Genomic DNA, 25703 nt, shown 5'->3' with positions numbered 1-25703 from the left:
ACAAGGTGTTACACCACCCTGAAACAAGATGTTATACCATCCTGAAACAAGATGTTACACCATCCTGAAACAATATGTTCCACCATCCTGAAACAAGATGCAACACCACCCTGAAACAAGGTGTTACACCACGCTGAAACAAGATTTACACAATCCTGAAACAAGATGTTACACCATCCTGAAACAAGGTGTTACATCATCCTGAAACCCTGAAACAAGATGTTACACCATCCTGTAACAAGATGTTACACCATCCTGAAACAAGGTGTTACATCATCCTGAAACCCTGAAACAAGATGTTACACCCTCCTGAAACAAGATGTTACATCATCCTGAAACCCTGTAACAAGATGTTACACCCTCCTGAAACAAGATGTTACCCCATCATGAAAGAAGACGTTACACCATCCTGAAACAAGATGTTACACCATCCTGAAACAAGATGTTACATCATCCTGAAACCCTGAAACAAGATGTTACACCCTACTGAAACAAGATGTTACATCATCCTGAAACCCTGTAACAAGATGTTACACCCTCCTGAAACAAGATGTTACACCACCCTGAAACAAGATGTTACACCATCCTGAAACAAGATGTTACACCACCCTGAAACAAGATGTTATACCATCCTGAAACAAGATGTTACACCATCCTGAAACAAGATGTTACGTCATCCTGAAACAAGATGTTACACCATTCTGAAACAAGATGTTACGTCATCCTGAAACAAGATGTTATACCATCCTGAAACAAGATGTTACACCATCCTGAAACAAGATGTTACACCATCCTGAAACAAGATGTTACACCACCCTGAAACAAGATGTTACACCATCCTGAAACAAGATGTTACACCACCCTGAAACAAGATGTTACACCATCCTGAAACAAGATGTTATACCATCCTGAAACAAGATGTTACACCATCCTGAAACAAGATGTTACGTCATCCTGAAACAAGATGTTACACCATTCTGAAACAAGATGTTACGTCATCCTGAAACAAGATGTTACACCATCCTGAAACAAGATGTTACACCATCCTGAAACAAGATGTTACACCATCCTGAAACAAGATGTTACACCATCCTGAAACAAGATGTTACACCATCCTGAAACAAGATGTTACACCATCCTGAGACAAGATGTTACATCATCCTGAAACAAGATGTTCCACCACCCTGAAACAAGATGTTACACCATCCTGGAACAAGATGTTACACCATCCTGAAACAATATGTTCCACCACCCTGAAAAAGATGTTACACCATCCTGAAACAAGATGTTACACCACCCTGAAACAAGATGTTACACCATCCTGAAACAAGATGTTACACCACCCTGAAACAAGATGTTACACCATCCTGAAACAAGATGTTACACCACCATGAAACAAGATGTTACACCACCCTGAAACAAGGTGTTACACCATCCTGAAACAATATGTTCCACCACCCTGAAACAAGATGTTACACCATCCTGAAACAAGATGTTACACCACCCTGAAACAAGATGTTACACCATCCTGAAACAAGATGTTACACCACCCTGAAACAAGATGTTACACCATCCTGAAACAAGATGTTACACCATCCTGAAACATGATGTTACACCATCCTGAAACAAGATGTTATACCACCCTGAAACAAGATGTTACACCACCCTGAAACAAGATGTTACATCATCCTGAAAAACAAGATGTTACACCATCCTGAAACAAGATGTTACCCCATCATGAAAGAAGACGTTACACCATCCTGAAACAAGATGTTACACCATCCTGAAACAAGATGTTACATCATCCTGAAACCCTGAAACAAGATGTTACACCCTACTGAAACAAGATGTTACATCATCCTGAAACCCTGTAACAAGATGTTACACCCTCCTGAAACAAGATGTTACACCACCCTGAAACAAGATGTTACACCATCCTGAAACAAGATGTTACACCATCCTGAAACAAGATGTTATACCATCCTGAAACAAGATGTTACACCATCCTGAAACAAGATGTTACGTCATCCTGAAACAAGATGTTACACCATTCTGAAACAAGATGTTACGTCATCCTGAAACAAGATGTTATACCATCCTGAAACAAGATGTTACACCATCCTGAAACAAGATGTTACACCATCCTGAAACAAGATGTTACACCACCCTGAAACAAGATGTTATACCATCCTGAAACAAGATGTTACACCATCCTGAAACAAGATGTTACACCATCCTGAAACAAGATGTTACACCATCCTGAAACAAGATGTTACACCATCCTGAAACAAGATGTTACACCATCCTGAGACAAGATGTTACATCATCCTGAAACAAGATGTTACACCATTCTGAAACAAGATGTTACGTCATCCTGAAACAAGATGTTACACCATCCTGAAACAAGATGTTACACCATCCTGAAACAAGATGTTCCACCATCCTGAAACAAGATGCTACACCACCCTGAAACAAGGTGTTACACCACCCTGAAACAAGATGTTATACCATCCTGAAACAAGATGTTACACCATCCTGAAACAAGATGTTACACCATCCTGAAACAAGATGTTACACCATCCTGAAACACGATGTTACACCCTCCTGAAACAAGATGTTACCCCATCCTGAAACAAGATGTTACCCCACCCTGAAACAAGATGTTACACCACCCTGAAACAAGATGTTACACCACCCTGAAACAAGATGTTACACCATCCTGAAACAAGATGTTACGTCATCCTGAAACAAGATGTTACACCACCCTGAAACAAGATGTTACACCATCCTGAAACAAGATGTTACACCATCCTGAAACAAGATGTTACACCATCCTGAAACAATATGTTACACCATCCTGAAACAAGATGTTACACCACCCTGAAACAATATGTTACACCATCCTGAGACAAGATGTTACACCACCCTGAAACAAGATGTTACACCATCCTGAAACAAGATGTTACACCATCCTGAAACATGATGTTACACCATCTTGAAACAAGATGTTACACCACCCTGAAACAAGATGTTATACCACCCTGAAACAAGATGTTCCACCACCCTGAAACAAGATGTTACACCATCCTGAAACAAGATGTTACATCATCCTGAAACAAGATGTTACACCACCCTGAAACAAGATGTTGCACCATCCTGAAACAAGATGTTACACCATCCTGAAACAAGATGTTACACCATCCTGAAACAAGATGTTTTACCATTCTGAAACAAGATGTTACACCATCCTGAAACAAGATGTTATACCATCCTGAAACAAGATGTTACACCATCCTGAAACAAGATGTTTTACCATTCTGAAAAAAGATGTTACACCATCCTGAAACAAGATGTTATACCATCCTGAAACAAGATGTTACACCATCCTGAAACAAGATGTTACGTTCTCCTGAAACAAGATGTTACACCATTCTGAAACAAGATGTTACGTCATCCTGAAACAAGATGTTACACCATCCTGAAACAATATGTTCCACCATCCTGAAACAAGGTGTTACACCACCCTGAAACAAGATGTTATACCATCCTGAAACAAGATGTTACACCATCCTGAAACAATATGTTCCACCATCCTGAAACAAGATGCAACACCACCCTGAAACAAGGTGTTACACCACGCTGAAACAAGATTTACACAATCCTGAAACAAGATGTTACACCATCCTGAAACAAGGTGTTACATCATCCTGAAACCCTGAAACAAGATGTTACACCATCCTGTAACAAGATGTTACACCATCCTGAAACAAGGTGTTACATCATCCTGAAACCCTGAAACAAGATGTTACACCCTCCTGAAACAAGATGTTACATCATCCTGAAACCCTGTAACAAGATGTTACACCCTCCTGAAACAAGATGTTACCCCATCATGAAAGAAGACGTTACACCATCCTGAAACAAGATGTTACACCATCCTGAAACAAGATGTTACATCATCCTGAAACCCTGAAACAAGATGTTACACCCTACTGAAACAAGATGTTACATCATCCTGAAACCCTGTAACAAGATGTTACACCCTCCTGAAACAAGATGTTACACCACCCTGAAACAAGATGTTACACCATCCTGAAACAAGATGTTACACCACCCTGAAACAAGATGTTATACCATCCTGAAACAAGATGTTACACCATCCTGAAACAAGATGTTACGTCATCCTGAAACAAGATGTTACACCATTCTGAAACAAGATGTTACGTCATCCTGAAACAAGATGTTATACCATCCTGAAACAAGATGTTACACCATCCTGAAACAAGATGTTACACCATCCTGAAACAAGATGTTACACCACCCTGAAACAAGATGTTACACCATCCTGAAACAAGATGTTACACCACCCTGAAACAAGATGTTATACCATCCTGAAACAAGATGTTACACCATCCTGAAACAAGATGTTACGTCATCCTGAAACAAGATGTTACACCATTCTGAAACAAGATGTTACGTCATCCTGAAACAAGATGTTATACCATCCTGAAACAAGATGTTACACCATCCTGAAACAAGATGTTACACCATCCTGAAACAAGATGTTACACCATCCTGAAACAAGATGTTACACCATCCTGAAACAAGATGTTACACCATCCTGAGACAAGATGTTACATCATCCTGAAACAAGATGTTCCACCACCCTGAAACAAGATGTTACACCATCCTGAAACAAGATGTTACGTCATCCTGAAACAAGATGTTACACCATTCTGAAACAAGATGTTACGTCATCCTGAAACAAGATGTTATACCATCCTGAAACAAGATGTTACACCATCCTGAAACAAGATGTTACACCATCCTGAAACAAGATGTTACACCACCCTGAAACAAGATGTTACACCATCCTGAAACAAGATGTTACACCACCCTGAAACAAGATGTTATACCATCCTGAAACAAGATGTTACACCATCCTGAAACAAGATGTTACGTCATCCTGAAACAAGATGTTACACCATTCTGAAACAAGATGTTACGTCATCCTGAAACAAGATGTTATACCATCCTGAAACAAGATGTTACACCATCCTGAAACAAGATGTTACACCATCCTGAAACAAGATGTTACACCATCCTGAAACAAGATGTTACACCATCCTGAAACAAGATGTTACACCATCCTGAGACAAGATGTTACATCATCCTGAAACAAGATGTTCCACCACCCTGAAACAAGATGTTACACCATCCTGGAACAAGATGTTACACCATCCTGAAACAAGATGTTACCACCCTGAAACAAGATGTTACACCATCCTGAAACAAGATGTTACACCACCCTGAAACAAGATGTTACACCATCCTGAAACAAGATGTTACACCACCCTGAAACAAGATGTTACACCATCCTGAAACAAGATGTTACACCACCATGAAACAAGATGTTACACCACCCTGAAACAAGGTGTTACACCACCCTGAAACAAGATGTTACACCATCCTGAGACAAGATGTTACACCATCCTGAAACAAGATGTTACGTCATCCTGAAACAAGATGGTACACCATCCTGAAACAAGATGTTACACCATCCTGAAACATGATGTTACACCATCCTGAAACAAGATGTTACACCACCCTGAAACAAGATGTTACACCACCCTGAAAAAAGATGTTATACCATCCTGAAACAAGATGTTACACCATTCTGAAACAAGATGTTACGTCATCCTGAAACAAGATGTTACACCATCCTGAAACAAGATGTTACACCATCCTGAAACAATATGTTTTACCATTCTGAAACAAGATGTTACACCATCCTGAAACAAGATGTTATACCATCCTGAAACAAGATGTTACACCATCCTGAAACAAGATGTTACGCCATCCTGAAACAAGATGTTACACCATTCTGAAACAAGATGTTACGTCATCCTGAAACAAGATGTTACACCATCCTGAAACAAGATGTTACACCATCCTGAAACAAGATGTTCCACCATCCTGAAACAAGATGCTACACCACCCTGAAACAAGGTGTTACACCACCCTGAAACAAGATGTTATACCATCCTGAAACAAGATGTTACACCATCCTGAAACAATATGTTACACCATCCTGAAACAATATGTTACACCACCCTGAAACAAGATGTTACACCATCCTGAAACAAGGTGTTACGTCATCCTGAAACAAGATGTTACACCATCCTGAAACAAGATGTTACGTCATCCTGAAACAAGATGTTACACCACCCTGAAACAAGATGTTACACCATCCTGAAACAAGATGTTACACCATCCTGAAACAAGATGTTACACCAGCCTGAAACAATATGTTACACCATCCTGAAACAAGATGTTACACCACCCTGAAACAATATGTTACACCATCCTGAGACAAGATGTTACACCACCCTGAAACAAGATGTTACACCCTCCTGAAACAAGATGTTACACCAACCTGAAACAAGATGTTACACCATCCTGAAACAAGATGTTACACCATCCTGAAACAAGATGTTACACCATCCTGAAACAAGATGTTACACCATCCTGAAACATGATGTTACACCATCTTGAAACAAGATGTTACACCACCCTGAAACAAGATGTTATACCACCCTGAAACAAGATGTTCCACCACCCTGAAACAAGATGTTACACCACCCTGAAACAAGATGTTACATCATCCTGAAACAAGATGTTACACCACCCTGAAACAAGATGTTACACCATCCTGAAACAAGATGTTATACCATCCTGAAACAAGATGTTACACCATCCTGAAACAAGATGTTTTACCATTCTGAAAAAAGATGTTACACCATCCTGAAACAAGATGTTATACCATCCTGAAACAAGATGTTACACCATCCTGAAACAAGATGTTACGTTCTCCTGAAACAAGATGTTACACCATTCTGAAACAAGATGTTACGTCATCCTGAAACAAGATGTTACGTTCTCCTGAAACAAGATGTTACACCATTCTGAAACAAGATGTTACGTCATCCTGAAACAAGATGTTACACCACCCTGAAACAAGATGTTACACCATCCTGAAACAAGATGTTACCCTGAAACAAGATGTTATACCATCCTGAAACAAGATGTTACACCATCCTGAAACAAGATGTTACGTCATCCTGAAACAAGATGTTACACCATTCTGAAACAAGATGTTACGTCATCCTGAAACAAGATGTTATACCATCCTGAAACAAGATGTTACACCATCCTGAAACAAGATGTTACACCATCCTGAAACAAGATGTTACACCATCCTGAAACAAGATGTTACACCATCCTGAAACAAGATGTTACACCATCCTGAGACAAGATGTTACATCATCCTGAAACAAGATGTTCCACCACCCTGAAACAAGATGTTACACCATCCTGGAACAAGATGTTACACCATCCTGAAACAATATGTTCCACCACCCTGAAACAAGATGTTACACCATCCTGAAACAAGATGTTACACCACCCTGAAACAAGATGTTACACCATCCTGAAACAAGATGTTACACCACCCTGAAACAAGATGTTACACCATCCTGAAACAAGATGTTACACCACCATGAAACAAGATGTTACACCACCCTGAAACAAGATGTTACACCACCCTGAAACAACATGTTACACCATCCTGAGACAAGATGTTACACCATCCTGAAACAAGATGTTACACCATCCTGAGACAAGATGTTACACCATCCTGAAACAAGATGTTACACCATCCTGAGACAAGATGTTACACCACCCTGAAACAAGATTTTACACCCTCCTGAAACAAGATGTTACACCACCCTGAAACAAGATTTTACACCATCCTGAAACAAGATGTTTTACCATTCTGAAACAAGATGTTACACCATCCTGAAATAAGATGTTATACCATCCTGAAACAAGATGTTACACCATCCTGAAACAAGATGTTACACCATCCTGGAACAATATGTTACACCATCCTGAAACATGATGTTACACCATCCTGAAACAAGATGTTATACCACCCTGAAACAAGATGTTACACCACCCTGAAACAAGATGTTACACCATCCTGAAACAAGGTGTTACACCATTCTGAAACAAGATGTTACGTCATCCTGAAACAAGATGTTACACCATCCTGAAACAATATGCTACACCACCCTGAAACAAGATGTTACACCCTCCTGTAACAAGATGTTACACCCTCCTGAAACAAGATGTTACCCCATCCTGAAACAAGATGTTACACCATCCTGAAACAAGATGTTACACCATCCTGAAACAAGATGTTACACCATCCTGAAACACGATGTTACACCCTCCTGAAACAAGATGTTACCCCATCCTGAAACAAGATGTTACCCCACCCTGAAACAAGATGTTACACCACCCTGAAACAAGATGTTACACCACCCTGAAACAAGATGTTACACCATCCTGAAACAAGATGTTACGTCATCCTGAAACAAGATGTTACACCACCCTGAAACAAGATGTTACACCATCCTGAAACAAGATGTTACACCATCCTGAAACAAGATGTTACACCATCCTGAAACAATATGTTACACCATCCTGAAACAAGATGTTACACCACCCTGAAACAATATGTTACACCATCCTGAGACAAGATGTTACACCACCCTGAAACAAGATGTTACACCCTCCTGAAACAAGATGTTACACCACCCTGAAACAAGATGTTACACCATCCTGAAACAAGATGTTAAATCCTGAAACAAGATGTTACACCATCCTGAAACAAGATGTTTCACCATCCTGAAACATGATGTTACACCATCTTGAAACAAGATGTTACACCACCCTGAAACAAGATGTTATACCACCCTGAAACAAGATGTTCCACCACCCTGAAACAAGATGTTACACCACCCTGAAACAAGATGTTACATCATCCTGAAACAAGATGTTACACCACCCTGAAACAAGATGTTGCACCATCCTGAAACAAGATGTTACACCATCCTGAAACAAGATGTTACACCATCCTGAAACAAGATGTTTTACCATTCTGAAACAAGATGTTACACCATCCTGAAACAAGATGTTATACCATCCTGAAACAAGATGTTACACCATCCTGAAACAAGATGTTTTACCATTCTGAAAAAGATGTTACACCATCCTGAAACAAGATGTTATACCATCCTGAAACAAGATGTTACACCATCCTGAAACAAGATGTTACGTTCTCCTGAAACAAGATGTTACACCATTCTGAAACAAGATTTACGTCATCCTGAAACAAGATGTTACACCATCCTGAAACAATATGTTCCACCATCCTGAAACAAGGTGTTACACCACCCTGAAACAAGATGTTATACCATCCTGAAACAAGATGTTACACCATCCTGAAACAATATGTTCCACCATCCTGAAACAAGATGCAACACCACCCTGAAACAAGGTGTTACACCACGCTGAAACAAGATTTACACAATCCTGAAACAAGATGTTACACCATCCTGAAACAAGGTGTTACATCATCCTGAAACCCTGAAACAAGATGTTACACCATCCTGTAACAAGATGTTACACCATCCTGAAACAAGGTGTTACATCATCCTGAAACCCTGAAACAAGATGTTACACCCTCCTGAAACAAGATGTTACATCATCCTGAAACCCTGTAACAAGATGTTACACCCTCCTGAAACAAGATGTTACCCCATCATGAAAGAAGACGTTACACCATCCTGAAACAAGATGTTACACCATCCTGAAACAAGATGTTACATCATCCTGAAACCCTGAAACAAGATGTTACACCCTACTGAAACAAGATGTTACATCATCCTGAAACCCTGTAACAAGATGTTACACCCTCCTGAAACAAGATGTTACACCATCCTGAGACAAGATGTTACACCACCCTGAAACAAGATTTACACCCTCCTGAAACAAGATGTTACACCACCCTGAAACAAGATTTTACACCATCCTGAAACAAGATGTTTTACCATTCTGAAACAAGATGTTACACCATTCTGAAACAAGATGTTACGTCATCCTGAAACAAGATGTTATACCATCCTGAAACAAGATGTTACACCATCCTGAAACAAGATGTTACACCACCCTGAAACAAGATGTTACACCATCCTGAAACAAGATGTTACGTTCTCCTGAAACAAGATGTTACACCATTCTGAAACAAGATGTTACGTCATCCTGAAACAAGATGTTACACCATCCTGAAACAAGATGTTCCACCATCCTGAAACAAGGTGTTACACCACCCTGAAACAAGATGTTATACCATCCTGAAACAAGATGTTACACCATCCTGAAACAATATGTTCCACCATCCTGAAACAAGATGTTACACCACCCTGAAACAAGATGTTACACCACGCTGAAACAAGATTTACACAATCCTGAAACAAGATGTTACACCATCCTGAAACAAGGTGTTACATCATCCTGAAACCCTGAAACAAGATGTTACACCATCCTGTAACAAGATGTTACACCATCCTGAAACAAGGTGTTACATCATCCCTGAAACAAGATGTTACACCCTCCTGAAACAAGATGTTACATCATCCTGAAACCCTGTAACAAGATGTTACACCCTCCTGAAACAAGATGTTACCCCATCCTGAAAGAAGATGTTACACCATCCTGAAACAATATGCTACACCACCCTGAAACAAGATGTTACACCCTCCTGTAACAAGATGTTACACCCTCCTGAAACAAGATGTTACCCCATCCTGAAACAAGATGTTACACCATCCTGAAACAAGATGTTACACCATCCTGAAACAAGGTGTTACACCATTCTGAAACAAGATGTTACGTCATCCTGAAACAAGATGTTACACCATCCTGAAACAATATGCTACACCACCCTGAAACAAGATGTTACACCCTCCTGTAACAAGATGTTACACCCTCCTGAAACAAGATGTTACCCCATCCTGAAACAAGATGTTACACCATCCTGAAACAAGATGTTACACCATCCTGAAACAAGATGTTACACCATCCTGAAACACGATGTTACACCCTCCTGAAACAAGATGTTACCCCATCCTGAAACAAGATGTTACCCCACCCTGAAACAAGATGTTACACCACCCTGAAACAAGATGTTACACCACCCTGAAACAAGATGTTACACCATCCTGAAACAAGATGTTACGTCATCCTGAAACAAGATGTTACACCACCCTGAAACAAGATGTTACACCATCCTGAAACAAGATGTTACACCATCCTGAAACAAGATGTTACACCATCCTGAAACAATATGTTACACCATCCTGAAACAAGATGTTACACCACCCTGAAACAATATGTTACACCATCCTGAGACAAGATGTTACACCACCCTGAAACAAGATGTTACACCATCCTGAAACAAGATGTTACACCATCCTGAAACATGATGTTACACCATCTTGAAACAAGATGTTACACCACCCTGAAACAAGATGTTATACCACCCTGAAACAAGATGTTCCACCACCCTGAAACAAGATGTTACACCACCCTGAAACAAGATGTTACATCATCCTGAAACAAGATGTTACACCACCCTGAAACAAGATGTTGCACCATCCTGAAACAAGATGTTACACCATCCGGAAACAAGATGTTACACCATCCTGAAACAAGATGTTTTACCATCCGGAAACAAGATGTTACACCATCCTGAAACAAGATGTTATACCATCCTGAAACAAGATGTTACACCATCCTGAAACAAGATGTTTTACCATTCTGAAAACAGATGTTACACCATCCTGAAACAAGATGTTATACCATCCTGAAACAAGATGTTACACCATCCTGAAACAAGATGTTACGTTCTCCTGAAACAAGATGTTACACCATTCTGAAACAAGATGTTACGTCATCCTGAAACAAGATGTTACACCATCCTGAAACAATATGTTCCACCATCCTGAAACAAGGTGTTACACCACCCTGAAACAAGATGTTATACCATCCTGAAACAAGATGTTACACCATCCTGAAACAATATGTTCCACCATCCTGAAACAAGATGCAACACCACCCTGAAACAAGGTGTTACACCACGCTGAAACAAGATTTACACAATCCTGAAACAAGATGTTACACCATCCTGAAACAAGGTGTTACATCATCCTGAAACCCTGAAACAAGATGTTACACCATCCTGTAACAAGATGTTACACCATCCTGAAACAAGGTGTTACATCATCCTGAAACCCTGAAACAAGATGTTACACCCTCCTGAAACAAGATGTTACATCATCCTGAAACCCTGTAACAAGATGTTACACCCTCCTGAAACAAGATGTTACCCCATCATGAAAGAAGACGTTACACCATCCTGAAACAAGATGTTACACCATCCTGAAACAAGATGTTACATCATCCTGAAACCCTGAAACAAGATGTTACACCCTACTGAAACAAGATGTTACATCATCCTGAAACCCTGTAACAAGATGTTACACCCTCCTGAAACAAGATGTTACACCACCCTGAAACAAGATGTTACACCATCCTGAAACAAGATGTTACACCACCCTGAAACAAGATGTTATACCATCCTGAAACAAGATGTTACACCATCCTGAAACAAGATGTTACGTCATCCTGAAACAAGATGTTACACCATTCTGAAACAAGATGTTACGTCATCCTGAAACAAGATGTTATACCATCCTGAAACAAGATGTTACACCATCCTGAAACAAGATGTTACACCATCCTGAAACAAGATGTTACACCACCCTGAAACAAGATGTTACACCATCCTGAAACAAGATGTTACACCACCCTGAAACAAGATGTTATACCATCCTGAAACAAGATGTTACACCATCCTGAAACAAGATGTTACGTCATCCTGAAACAAGATGTTACACCATTCTGAAACAAGATGTTACGTCATCCTGAAACAAGATGTTATACCATCCTGAAACAAGATGTTACACCATCCTGAAACAAGATGTTACACCATCCTGAAACAAGATGTTACACCATCCTGAAACAAGATGTTACACCATCCTGAAACAAGATGTTACACCATCCTGAGACAAGATGTTACATCATCCTGAAACAAGATGTTCCACCACCCTGAAACAAGATGTTACACCATCCTGGAACAAGATGTTACACCATCCTGAAACAATATGTTCCACCACCCTGAAACAAGATGTTACACCATCCTGAAACAAGATGTTACACCACCCTGAAACAAGATGTTACACCATCCTGAAACAAGATGTTACACCATCCTGGAACAATATGTTACACCATCCTGAAACATGATGTTACACCATCCTGAAACAAGATGTTATACCACCCTGAAACAAGATGTTACACCACCCTGAAACAAGATGTTACACCATCCTGAAACAAGGTGTTACACCATTCTGAAACAAGATGTTACGTCATCCTGAAACAAGATGTTACACCATCCTGAAACAATATGCTACACCACCCTGAAACAAGATGTTACCCTCCTGTAACAAGATGTTACACCCTCCTGAAACAAGATGTTACCCCATCCTGAAACAAGATGTTACACCATCCTGAAACAAGATGTTACACCATCCTGAAACAAGATGTTACACCATCCTGAAACACGATGTTACACCATCCTGAAACAAGATGTTACCCCATCCTGAAACAAGATGTTACCCTGAAACAACCCTGAAACAAGATGTTACACCACCCTGAAACAAGATGTTACACCACCCCTGAAACAAGATGTTACACCATCCTGAAACAAGATGTTACGTCATCCTGAAACAAGATGTTACACCACCCTGAAACAAGATGTTACACCATCCTGAAACAAGATGTTACACCATCCTGAAACAAGATGTTACACCATCCTGAAACAATATGTTACACCATCCTGAAACAAGATGTTACACCACCCTGAAACAATATGTTACACCATCCTGAGACAAGATGTTACACCACCCTGAAACAAGATGTTACACCATCCTGAAACAAGATGTTACACCATCCTGAAACATGATGTTACACCATCTTGAAACAAGATGTTACACCACCCTGAAACAAGATGTTATACCACCCTGAAACAAGATGTTCCACCACCCTGAAACAAGATGTTACACCATCCTGAAACAAGATGTTACATCATCCTGAAACAAGATGTTACACCACCCTGAAACAAGATGTTGCACCATCCTGAAACAAGATGTTACACCATCCTGAAACAAGATGTTACACCATCCTGAAACAAGATGTTTTACCATCCGGAAACAAGATGTTACACCATCCTGAAACAAGATGTTATACCATCCTGAAACAAGATGTTACACCATCCTGAAACAAGATGTTTTACCATTCTGAAAACAGATGTTACACCATCCTGAAACAAGATGTTATACCATCCTGAAACAAGATGTTACACCATCCTGAAACAAGATGTTACGTTCTCCTGAAACAAGATGTTACACCATTCTGAAACAAGATGTTACGTCATCCTGAAACAAGATGTTACACCATCCTGAAACAATATGTTCCACCATCCTGAAACAAGGTGTTACACCACCCTGAAACAAGATGTTATACCATCCTGAAACAAGATGTTACACCATCCTGAAACAATATGTTCCACCATCCTGAAACAAGATGCAACACCACCCTGAAACAAGGTGTTACACCACGCTGAAACAAGATTTACACAATCCTGAAACAAGATGTTACACCATCCTGAAACAAGGTGTTACATCATCCTGAAACCCTGAAACAAGATGTTACACCATCCTGTAACAAGATGTTACACCATCCTGAAACAAGGTGTTACATCATCCTGAAACCCTGAAACAAGATGTTACACCCTCCTGAAACAAGATGTTACATCATCCTGAAACCCTGTAACAAGATGTTACACCCTCCTGAAACAAGATGTTACCCCATCATGAAAGAAGACGTTACACCATCCTGAAACAAGATGTTACACCATCCTGAAACAAGATGTTACATCATCCTGAAACCCTGAAACAAGATGTTACACCCTACTGAAACAAGATGTTACATCATCCTGAAACCCTGTAACAAGATGTTACACCTCCTGAAACAAGATGTTACACCACCCTGAAACAAGATGTTACACCATCCTGAAACAAGATGTTACACCACCCTGAAACAAGATGTTATACCATCCTGAAACAAGATGTTACACCATCCTGAAACAAGATGTTACGTCATCCTGAAACAAGATGTTACACCATTCTGAAACAAGATGTTACGTCATCCTGAAACAAGATGTTATACCATCCTGAAACAAGATGTTACACCATCCTGAAACAAGATGTTACACCATCCTGAAACAAGATGTTACACCACCCTGAAACAAGATGTTACACCATCCTGAAACAAGATGTTACACCACCCTGAAACAAGATGTTATACCATCCTGAAACAAGATGTTACACCATCCTGAAACAAGATGTTACGTCATCCTGAAACAAGATGTTACACCATTCTGAAACAAGATGTTACGTCATCCTGAAACAAGATGTTATACCATCCTGAAACAAGATGTTACACCATCCTGAAACAAGATGTTACACCATCCTGAAACAAGATGTTACACCATCCTGAAACAAGATGTTGAAACAAGATGTTCCACCATCCTGAAACAAGATGTTACACCATCCTGAAACAAGATGTTACATCATCCTGAAACAAGATGTTACACCACCCTGAAACAAGATGTTACACCATCCTGAAACAAGATGTTACACCATGAAACAAGATGTTACACCATCCTGAAACAAGATGTTTTACCATTCTGAAACAAGATGTTACACCATCCTGAAACAAGATGTTACACCATCCTGAAACAAGATGTTACACCATCCTGAAACAAGATGTTTTACCATTCTGAAAAAGATGTTACACCATCCTGAAACAAGATGTTATACCATCCTGAAACAAGATGTTACACCATCCTGAAACAAGATGTTACACCATCCTGAAACAATATGTTCCACCATCCTGAAACAAGATGTTACACCACCCTGAAACAAGATGTTATACCATCCTGAAACAAGATGTTACACCATCCTGAAACAAGATGTTCCACCATCCTGAAACAAGATGCAACACCACCCTGAAACAAGATGTTACACCACGCTGAAACAAGATTTACACAATCCTGAAACAAGATGTTACACCATCCTGAAACAAGGTGTTACATCATCCTGAAACCCTGAAACAAGATGTTACACCATCCTGAAACAAGATGTTACACCATCCTGAAACAAGGTGTTACATCATCCTGAAACCCTGAAACAAGATGTTACACCCTCCTGAAACAAGATGTTACATCATCCTGAAACCCTGTAACAAGATGTTACACCCTCCTGAAACAAGATGTTACCCCATCATGAAACAAGATGTTACACCATCCTGAAACAAGATGTTACACCATCCTGAAACAAGATGTTACATCATCCTGAAACCCTGAAACAAGATGTTACACCCTACTGAAACAAGATGTTACATCATCCTGAAACCCTGTAACAAGATGTTACACCCTCCTGAAACAAGATGTTACACCACCCTGAAACAAGATGTTACACCATCCTGAAACAAGATGTTACACCACCCTGAAACAAGATGTTATACCATCCTGAAACAAGATGTTACACCATCCTGAAACAAGATGTTACGTCATCCTGAAACAAGATGTTACACCATTCTGAAACAAGATGTTACGTCATCCTGAAACAAGATGTTATACCATCCTGAAACAAGATGTTACACCATCCTGAAACAAGATGTTACACCATCCTGAAACAAGATGTTACACCACCCTGAAACAAGATGTTACACCATCCTGAAACAAGATGTTACACCACCCTGAAACAAGATGTTATACCATCCTGAAACAAGATGTTACACCATCCTGAAACAAGATGTTACGTCATCCTGAAACAAGATGTTACACCATTCTGAAACAAGATGTTACGTCATCCTGAAACAAGATGTTATACCATCCTGAAACAAGATGTTACACCATCCTGAAACAAGATGTTACACCATCCTGAAACAAGATGTTACACCATCCTGAAACAAGATGTTACACCATCCTGAAACAAGATGTTACACCATCCTGAGACAAGATGTTACATCATCCTGAAACAAGATGTTCCACCACCCTGAAACAAGATGTTACACCATCCTGGAACAAGATGTTACACCATCCTGAAACAAGATGTTCCACCATCCTGAAACAAGATGTTACACCATCCTGAAACAAGATGTTACACCATCCTGAAACAAGATGTTACACCATCCTGAAACAAGATGTTACACCATCCTGAAACAAGATGTTACACCATCCTGAAACATGATGTTACACCATCCTGAAACAAGATGTTATACCACCCTGAAACAAGATGTTACACCACCCTGAAACAAGATGTTACACCATCCTGAAACAAGGTGTTACACCATTCTGAAACAAGATGTTACACCATCCTGAAACAAGATGTTACACCATCCTGAAACAATATGCTACACCACCCTGAAACAAGATGTTACACCCTCCTGTAACAAGATGTTACACCCTCCTGAAACAAGATGTTACACCATCCTGAAACAAGATGTTACACCATCCTGAAACAAGATGTTACACCATCCTGAAACAAGATGTTACACCATCCTGAAACACGATGTTACACCCTCCTGAAACAAGATGTTACACCATCCTGAAACAAGATGTTACCCCACCCTGAAACAAGATGTTACACCACCCTGAAACAAGATGTTACACCACCCTGAAACAAGATGTTACACCATCCTGAAACAAGATGTTACGTCATCCTGAAACAAGATGTTACACCACCCTGAAACAAGATGTTACACCATCCTGAAACAAGATGTTACACCATCCTGAAACAAGATGTTACACCATCCTGAAACAATATGATACACCATCCTGAAACAAGATGTTACACCACCCTGAAACAAGATGTTACACCATCCTGAGACAAGATGTTACACCACCCTGAAACAAGATGTTACACCATCCTGAAACAAGATGTTACACCATCCTGAAACATGATGTTACACCATCTTGAAACAAGATGTTACACCACCCTGAAACAAGATGTTATACCACCCTGAAACAAGATGTTCCACCACCCTGAAACAAGATGTTACACCACCCTGAAACAAGATGTTACATCATCCTGAAACAAGATGTTACACCACCCTGAAACAAGATGTTACACCATCCTGAAACAAGATGTTACACCATCCTGAAACAAGATGTTACACCATCCTGAAACAAGATGTTTTACCATCCTGAAACAAGATGTTACACCATCCTGAAACAAGATGTTATACCATCCTGAAACAAGATGTTACACCATCCTGAAACAAGATGTTTTACCATTCTGAAAACAGATGTTACACCATCCTGAAACAAGATGTTATACCATCCTGAAACAAGATGTTACACCATCCTGAAACAAGATGTTACGTTCTCCTGAAACAAGATGTTACACCATTCTGAAACAAGATGTTACGTCATCCTGAAACAAGATGTTACACCATCCTGAAACAATATGTTCCACCATCCTGAAACAAGGTGTTACACCACCCTGAAACAAGATGTTATACCATCCTGAAACAAGATGTTACACCATCCTGAAACAATATGTTCCACCATCCTGAAACAAGATGCAACACCACCCTGAAACAAGGTGTTACACCACGCTGAAACAAGATGTTACACAATCCTGAAACAAGATGTTACACCATCCTGAAACAAGGTGTTACATCATCCTGTTAAACCCTGAAACAAGATGTTACACCATCCTGTAACAAGATGTTACACCATCCTGAAACAAGGTGTTACATCATCCTGAAACCCTGAAACAAGATGTTACACCCTCCTGAAACAAGATGTTACATCATCCTGATGTTAAACCCTGTAACAAGATGTTACACCATCCTGAAACAAGATGTTACCCCATCATGAAAGAAGACAAGATGTTACACCATCCTGAAACAAGATGTTACACCATCCTGAAACAAGATGTTACATCATCCTGAAACCCTGAAACAAGATGTTACACCCTACTGAAACAAGATGTTACATCATCCTGAAACCCTGTAACAAGATGTTACACCCTCCTGAAACAAGATGTTACACCACCCTGAAACAAGATGTTACACCATCCTGAAACAAGATGTTTACCCTGAAACAAGATGTTATACCATCCTGAAACAAGATGTTACACCATCCTGAAACAAGATGTTACGTCATCCTGAAACAAGATGTTACACCATTCTGAAACAAGATGTTACGTCATCCTGAAACAAGATGTTATACCATCCTGAAACAAGATGTTACACCATCCTGAAACAAGATGTTACACCATCCTGAAACAAGATGTTACACCATCCTGAAACAAGATGTTACACCATCCTGAAACAAGATGTTACACCACCCTGAAACAAGATGTTATACCATCCTGAAACAAGATGTTACACCATCCTGAAACAAGATGTTACATCATCCTGAAACAAGATGTTACACCATTCTGAAACAAGATGTTACGTCATCCTGAAACAAGATGTTATACCATCCTGAAACAAGATGTTACACCATCCTGAAACAAGATGTTACACCATCCTGAAACAAGATGTTACACCATCCTGAAACAAGATGTTACACCATCCTGAAACAAGATGTTACACCATCCTGAAACAAGATGTTACACCATCCTGAAACAAGATGTTCCACCACCCTGAAACAAGATGTTACACCATCCTGGAACAAGATGTTACACCATCCTGAAACAAGATGTTACACCATCCTGAAACCCTGAAACAAGATGTTACACCATCCTGAAACAAGATGTTACACCATCCTGAAACAAGATGTTACACCATCCTGAAACAAGATGTTACACCATCCTGGAACAATATGTTACACCATCCTGAAACAAGATGTTACACCATCCTGAAACAAGATGTTATACCACCCTGAAACAAGATGTTACACCATCCTGAAACAAGATGTTACACCATCCTGAAACAAGATGTTACACCATTCTGAAACAAGATGTTACGTCATCCTGAAACAAGATGTTACACCATCCTGAAACAAGATGTTACACCATCCTGAAACAAGATGTTACACCCTCCTGAAACAAGATGTTACACCCTCCTGAAACAAGATGTTACCCCATCCTGAAACAAGATGTTACACCATCCTGAAACAAGATGTTACTGAAACCATCCTGAAACAAGATGTTACACCATCCTGAAACAAGATGTTACACCCTCCTGAAACAAGATGTTACCCCATCCTGAAACAAGATGTTACCCCACCCTGAAACAAGATGTTACACCACCCTGAAACAAGATGTTACACCATCCTGAAACAAGATGTTACACCATCCTGAAACAAGATGTTACGTCATCCTGAAACAAGATGTTACACCACCCTGAAACAAGATGTTACACCATCCTGAAACAAGATGTTACACCATCCTGAAACAAGATGTTACACAAGATGTTACACCATCCTGAAACAATATGTTACACCATCCTGAAACAAGATGTTACACCACCCTGAAACAATATGTTACACCATCCTGAGACAAGATGTTACACCACCCTGAAACAAGATGTTACACCATCCTGAAACAAGATGTTACACCATCCTGAAACATGATGTTACACCATCTTGAAACAAGATGTTACACCACCCTGAAACAAGATGTTATACCACCCTGAAACAAGATGTTCCACCACCCTGAAACAAGATGTTACACCACCCTGAAACAAGATGTTACATCATCCTGAAACAAGATGTTACACCACCCTGAAACAAGATGTTGCACCATCCTGAAACAAGATGTTACACCATCCTGAAACAAGATGTTACACCATCCTGAAACAAGATGTTTTACCATTCTGAAACAAGATGTTACACCATCCTGAAACAAGATGTTATACCATCCTGAAACAAGATGTTACACCATCCTGAAACAAGATGTTTTACCATTCTGAAAAAGATGTTACACCATCCTGAAACAAGATGTTATACCATCCTGAAACAAGATGTTACACCATCCTGAAACAAGATGTTACGTTCTCCTGAAACAAGATGTTACACCATTCTGAAACAAGATGTTACGTCATCCTGAAACAAGATGTTACACCATCCTGAAACAATATGTTCCACCATCCTGAAACAAGGTGTTACACCACCCTGAAACAAGATGTTATACCATCCTGAAACAAGATGTTACACCATCCTGAAACAATATGTTCCACCATCCTGAAACAAGATGCAACACCACCCTGAAACAAGGTGTTACACCACGCTGAAACAAGATTTACACAATCCTGAAACAAGATGTTACACCATCCTGAAACAAGGTGTTACATCATCCTGAAACCCTGAAACAAGATGTTACACCATCCTGTAACAAGATGTTACACCATCCTGAAACAAGGTGTTACATCATCCTGAAACCCTGAAACAAGATGTTACACCCTCCTGAAACAAGATGTTACATCATCCTGAAACCCTGTAACAAGATGTTACACCCTCCTGAAACAAGATGTTACCCCATCATGAAAGAAGACGTTACACCATCCTGAAACAAGATGTTACACCATCCTGAAACAAGATGTTACATCATCCTGAAACCCTGAAACAAGATGTTACACCCTACTGAAACAAGATGTTACATCATCCTGAAACCCTGTAACAAGATGTTACACCCTCCTGAAACAAGATGTTACACCACCCTGAAACAAGATGTTACACCATCCTGAAACAAGATGTTACACCACCCTGAAACAAGATGTTATACCATCCTGAAACAAGATGTTACACCATCCTGAAACAAGATGTTACGTCATCCTGAAACAAGATGTTACACCATTCTGAAACAAGATGTTACGTCATCCTGAAACAAGATGTTATACCATCCTGAAACAAGATGTTACACCATCCTGAAACAAGATGTTACACCATCCTGGAACAATATGTTACACCATCCTGAAACATGATGTTACACCATCCTGAAACAAGATGTTATACCACCCTGAAACAAGATGTTACACCACCCTGAAACAAGATGTTACACCATCCTGAAACAAGATGTTACGTCATCCTGAAACAAGATGTTACACCATTCTGAAACAAGATGTTACGTCATCCTGAAACAAGATGTTATACCATCCTGAAACAAGATGTTACACCATCCTGAAACAAGATGTTACACCATCCTGAAACAAGATGTTACACCATCCTGAAACAAGATGTTACACCATCCTGAAACAAGATGTTACACCATCCTGAGACAAGATGTTACATCATCCTGAAACAAGATGTTCCACCACCCTGAAACAAGATGTTCCACCACCCTGAAACAAGATGTTACACCATCCTGAAACAAGATGTTACACCATCCTGAAACAAGATGTTACACCATCCTGGAACAAGATGTTACACCATCCTGAAACAATATGTTCCACCACCCTGAAACAAGATGTTACACCATCCTGAAACAAGATGTTACACCACCCTGAAACAAGATGTTACACCATCCTGAAACAAGATGTTACACCATCCTGGAACAATATGTTACACCATCCTGAAACATGATGTTACACCATCCTGAAACAAGATGTTATACCACCCTGAAACAAGATGTTACACCACCCTGAAACAAGATGTTACACCATCCTGAAACAAGGTGTTACACCATTCTGAAACAAGATGTTACGTCATCCTGAAACAAGATGTTACACCATCCTGAAACAATATGCTACACCACCCTGAAACAAGATGTTACACCCTCCTGTAACAAGATGTTACACCCTCCTGAAACAAGATGTTACCCCATCCTGAAACAAGATGTTACACCATCCTGAAACAAGATGTTACACCATCCTGAAACAAGATGTTACACCATCCTGAAACACGATGTTACACCCTCCTGAAACAAGATGTTACCCCATCCTGAAACAAGATGTTACCCCACCCTGAAACAAGATGTTACACCACCCTGAAACAAGATGTTACACCACCCTGAAACAAGATGTTACACCATCCTGAAACAAGATGTTACGTCATCCTGAAACAAGATGTTACACCACCCTGAAACAAGATGTTACACCATCCTGAAACAAGATGTTACACCATCCTGAAACAAGATGTTACGTCATCCTGAAACAATATGTTACACCATCCTGAAACAAGATGTTACACCACCCTGAAACAATATGTTACACCATCCTGAGACAAGATGTTACACCACCTGAAACAAGATGTTACACCATCCTGAAACAAGATGTTACACCATCCTGAAACATGATGTTACACCATCTTGAAACAAGATGTTACACCACCCTGAAACAAGATGTTATACCACCCTGAAACAAGATGTTCCACCACCCTGAAACAAGATGTTACACCACCCTGAAACAAGATGTTACATCATCCTGAAACAAGATGTTACACCACCCTGAAACAAGATGTTGCACCATCCTGAAACAAGATGTTACACCATCCGGAAACAAGATGTTACACCATCCTGAAACAAGATGTTTTACCATCCGGAAACAAGATGTTACACCATCCTGAAACAAGATGTTATACCATCCTGAAACAAGATGTTACACCATCCTGAAACAAGATGTTTTACCATTCTGAAAACAGATGTTACACCATCCTGAAACAAGATGTTATACCATCCTGAAACAAGATGTTACACCATCCTGAAACAAGATGTTACGTTCTCCTGAAACAAGATGTTACACCATTCTGAAACAAGATGTTACGTCATCCTGAAACAAGATGTTACACCATCCTGAAACAATATGTTCCACCATCCTGAAACAAGGTGTTACACCACCCTGAAACAAGATGTTATACCATCCTGAAACAAGATGTTACACCATCCTGAAACAATATGTTCCACCATCCTGAAACAAGATGCAACACCACCCTGAAACAAGGTGTTACACCACGCTGAAACAAGATTTACACAATCCTGAAACAAGATGTTACACCATCCTGAAACAAGGTGTTACATCATCCTGAAACCCTGAAACAAGATGTTACACCATCCTGTAACAAGATGTTACACCATCCTGAAACAAGGTGTTACATCATCCTGAAACCCTGAAACAAGATGTTACACCCTCCTGAAACAAGATGTTACATCATCCTGAAACCCTGTAACAAGATGTTACACCCTCCTGAAACAAGATGTTACCCCATCATGAAAGAAGACGTTACACCATCCTGAAACAAGATGTTACACCATCCTGAAACAAGATGTTACATCATCCTGAAACCCTGAAACAAGATGTTACACCCTACTGAAACAAGATGTTACATCATCCTGAAACCCTGTAACAAGATGTTACACCCTCCTGAAACAAGATGTTACACCACCCTGAAACAAGATGTTACCACATCCTGAAACAAGATGTTACACCACCCTGAAACAAGATGTTATACCATCCTGAAACAAGATGTTACACCATCCTGAAACAAGATGTTACGTCATCCTGAAACAAGATGTTACACCATTCTGAAACAAGATGTTACGTCATCCTGAAACAAGATGTTATACCATCCTGAAACAAGATGTTACACCATCCTGAAACAAGATGTTACACCATCCTGAAACAAGATGTTACACCACCCTGAAACAAGATGTTACACCATCCTGAAACAAGATGTTACACCACCCTGAAACAAGATGTTATACCATCCTGAAACAAGATGTTACACCATCCTGAAACAAGATGTTACGTCATCCTGAAACAAGATGTTACACCATTCTGAAACAAGATGTTACGTCATCCTGAAACAAGATGTTATACCATCCTGAAACAAGATGTTACACCATCCTGAAACAAGATGTTACACCATCCTGAAACAAGATGTTACACCATCCTGAAACAAGATGTTACACCATCCTGAAACAAGATGTTACACCATCCTGAGACAAGATGTTACATCATCCTGAAACAAGATGTTCCACCACCCTGAAACAAGATGTTACACCATCCTGGAACAAGATGTTACACCATCCTGAAACAATATGTTCCACCACCCTGAAACAAGATGTTACACCATCCTGAAACAAGATGTTACACCACCCTGAAACAAGATGTTACACCATCCTGAAACAAGATGTTACACCACCCTGAAACAAGATGTTACACCATCCTGAAACAAGATGTTACACCACCATGAAACAAGATGTTACACCACCCTGAAACAAGGTGTTACACCACCCTGAAACAAGATGTTACACCATCCTGAGACAAGATGTTACACCATCCTGAAACAAGATGTTACACCATCCTGAAATAAGATGTTATACCATCCTGAAACAAGATGTTACACCATCCTGAAACAAGATGTTACACCATCCTGGAACAATATGTTACACCATCCTGAAACATGATGTTACACCATCCTGAAACAAGATGTTATACCACCCTGAAACAAGATGTTACACCACCCTGAAACAAGATGTTACACCATCCTGAAACAAGGTGTTACACCATTCTGAAACAAGATGTTACGTCATCCTGAAACAAGATGTTACACCATCCTGAAACAAGATGTTACACCATCCTGAAACAAGATGTTACGTCATCCTGAAACAAGATGTTACACCATTCTGAAACAAGATGTTACGTCATCCTGAAACAAGATGTTA

The sequence above is a fragment of the Oncorhynchus keta genome, chromosome 10, assembly GCF_023373465.1.
Source record: "Oncorhynchus keta strain PuntledgeMale-10-30-2019 chromosome 10, Oket_V2, whole genome shotgun sequence".
NCBI classification, from domain to species: Eukaryota; Metazoa; Chordata; class Actinopteri; order Salmoniformes; family Salmonidae; genus Oncorhynchus; species Oncorhynchus keta.
The sequence above is the reverse complement of the archived record's forward strand: the minus strand, read 5'-3'. Positions refer to the sequence as shown.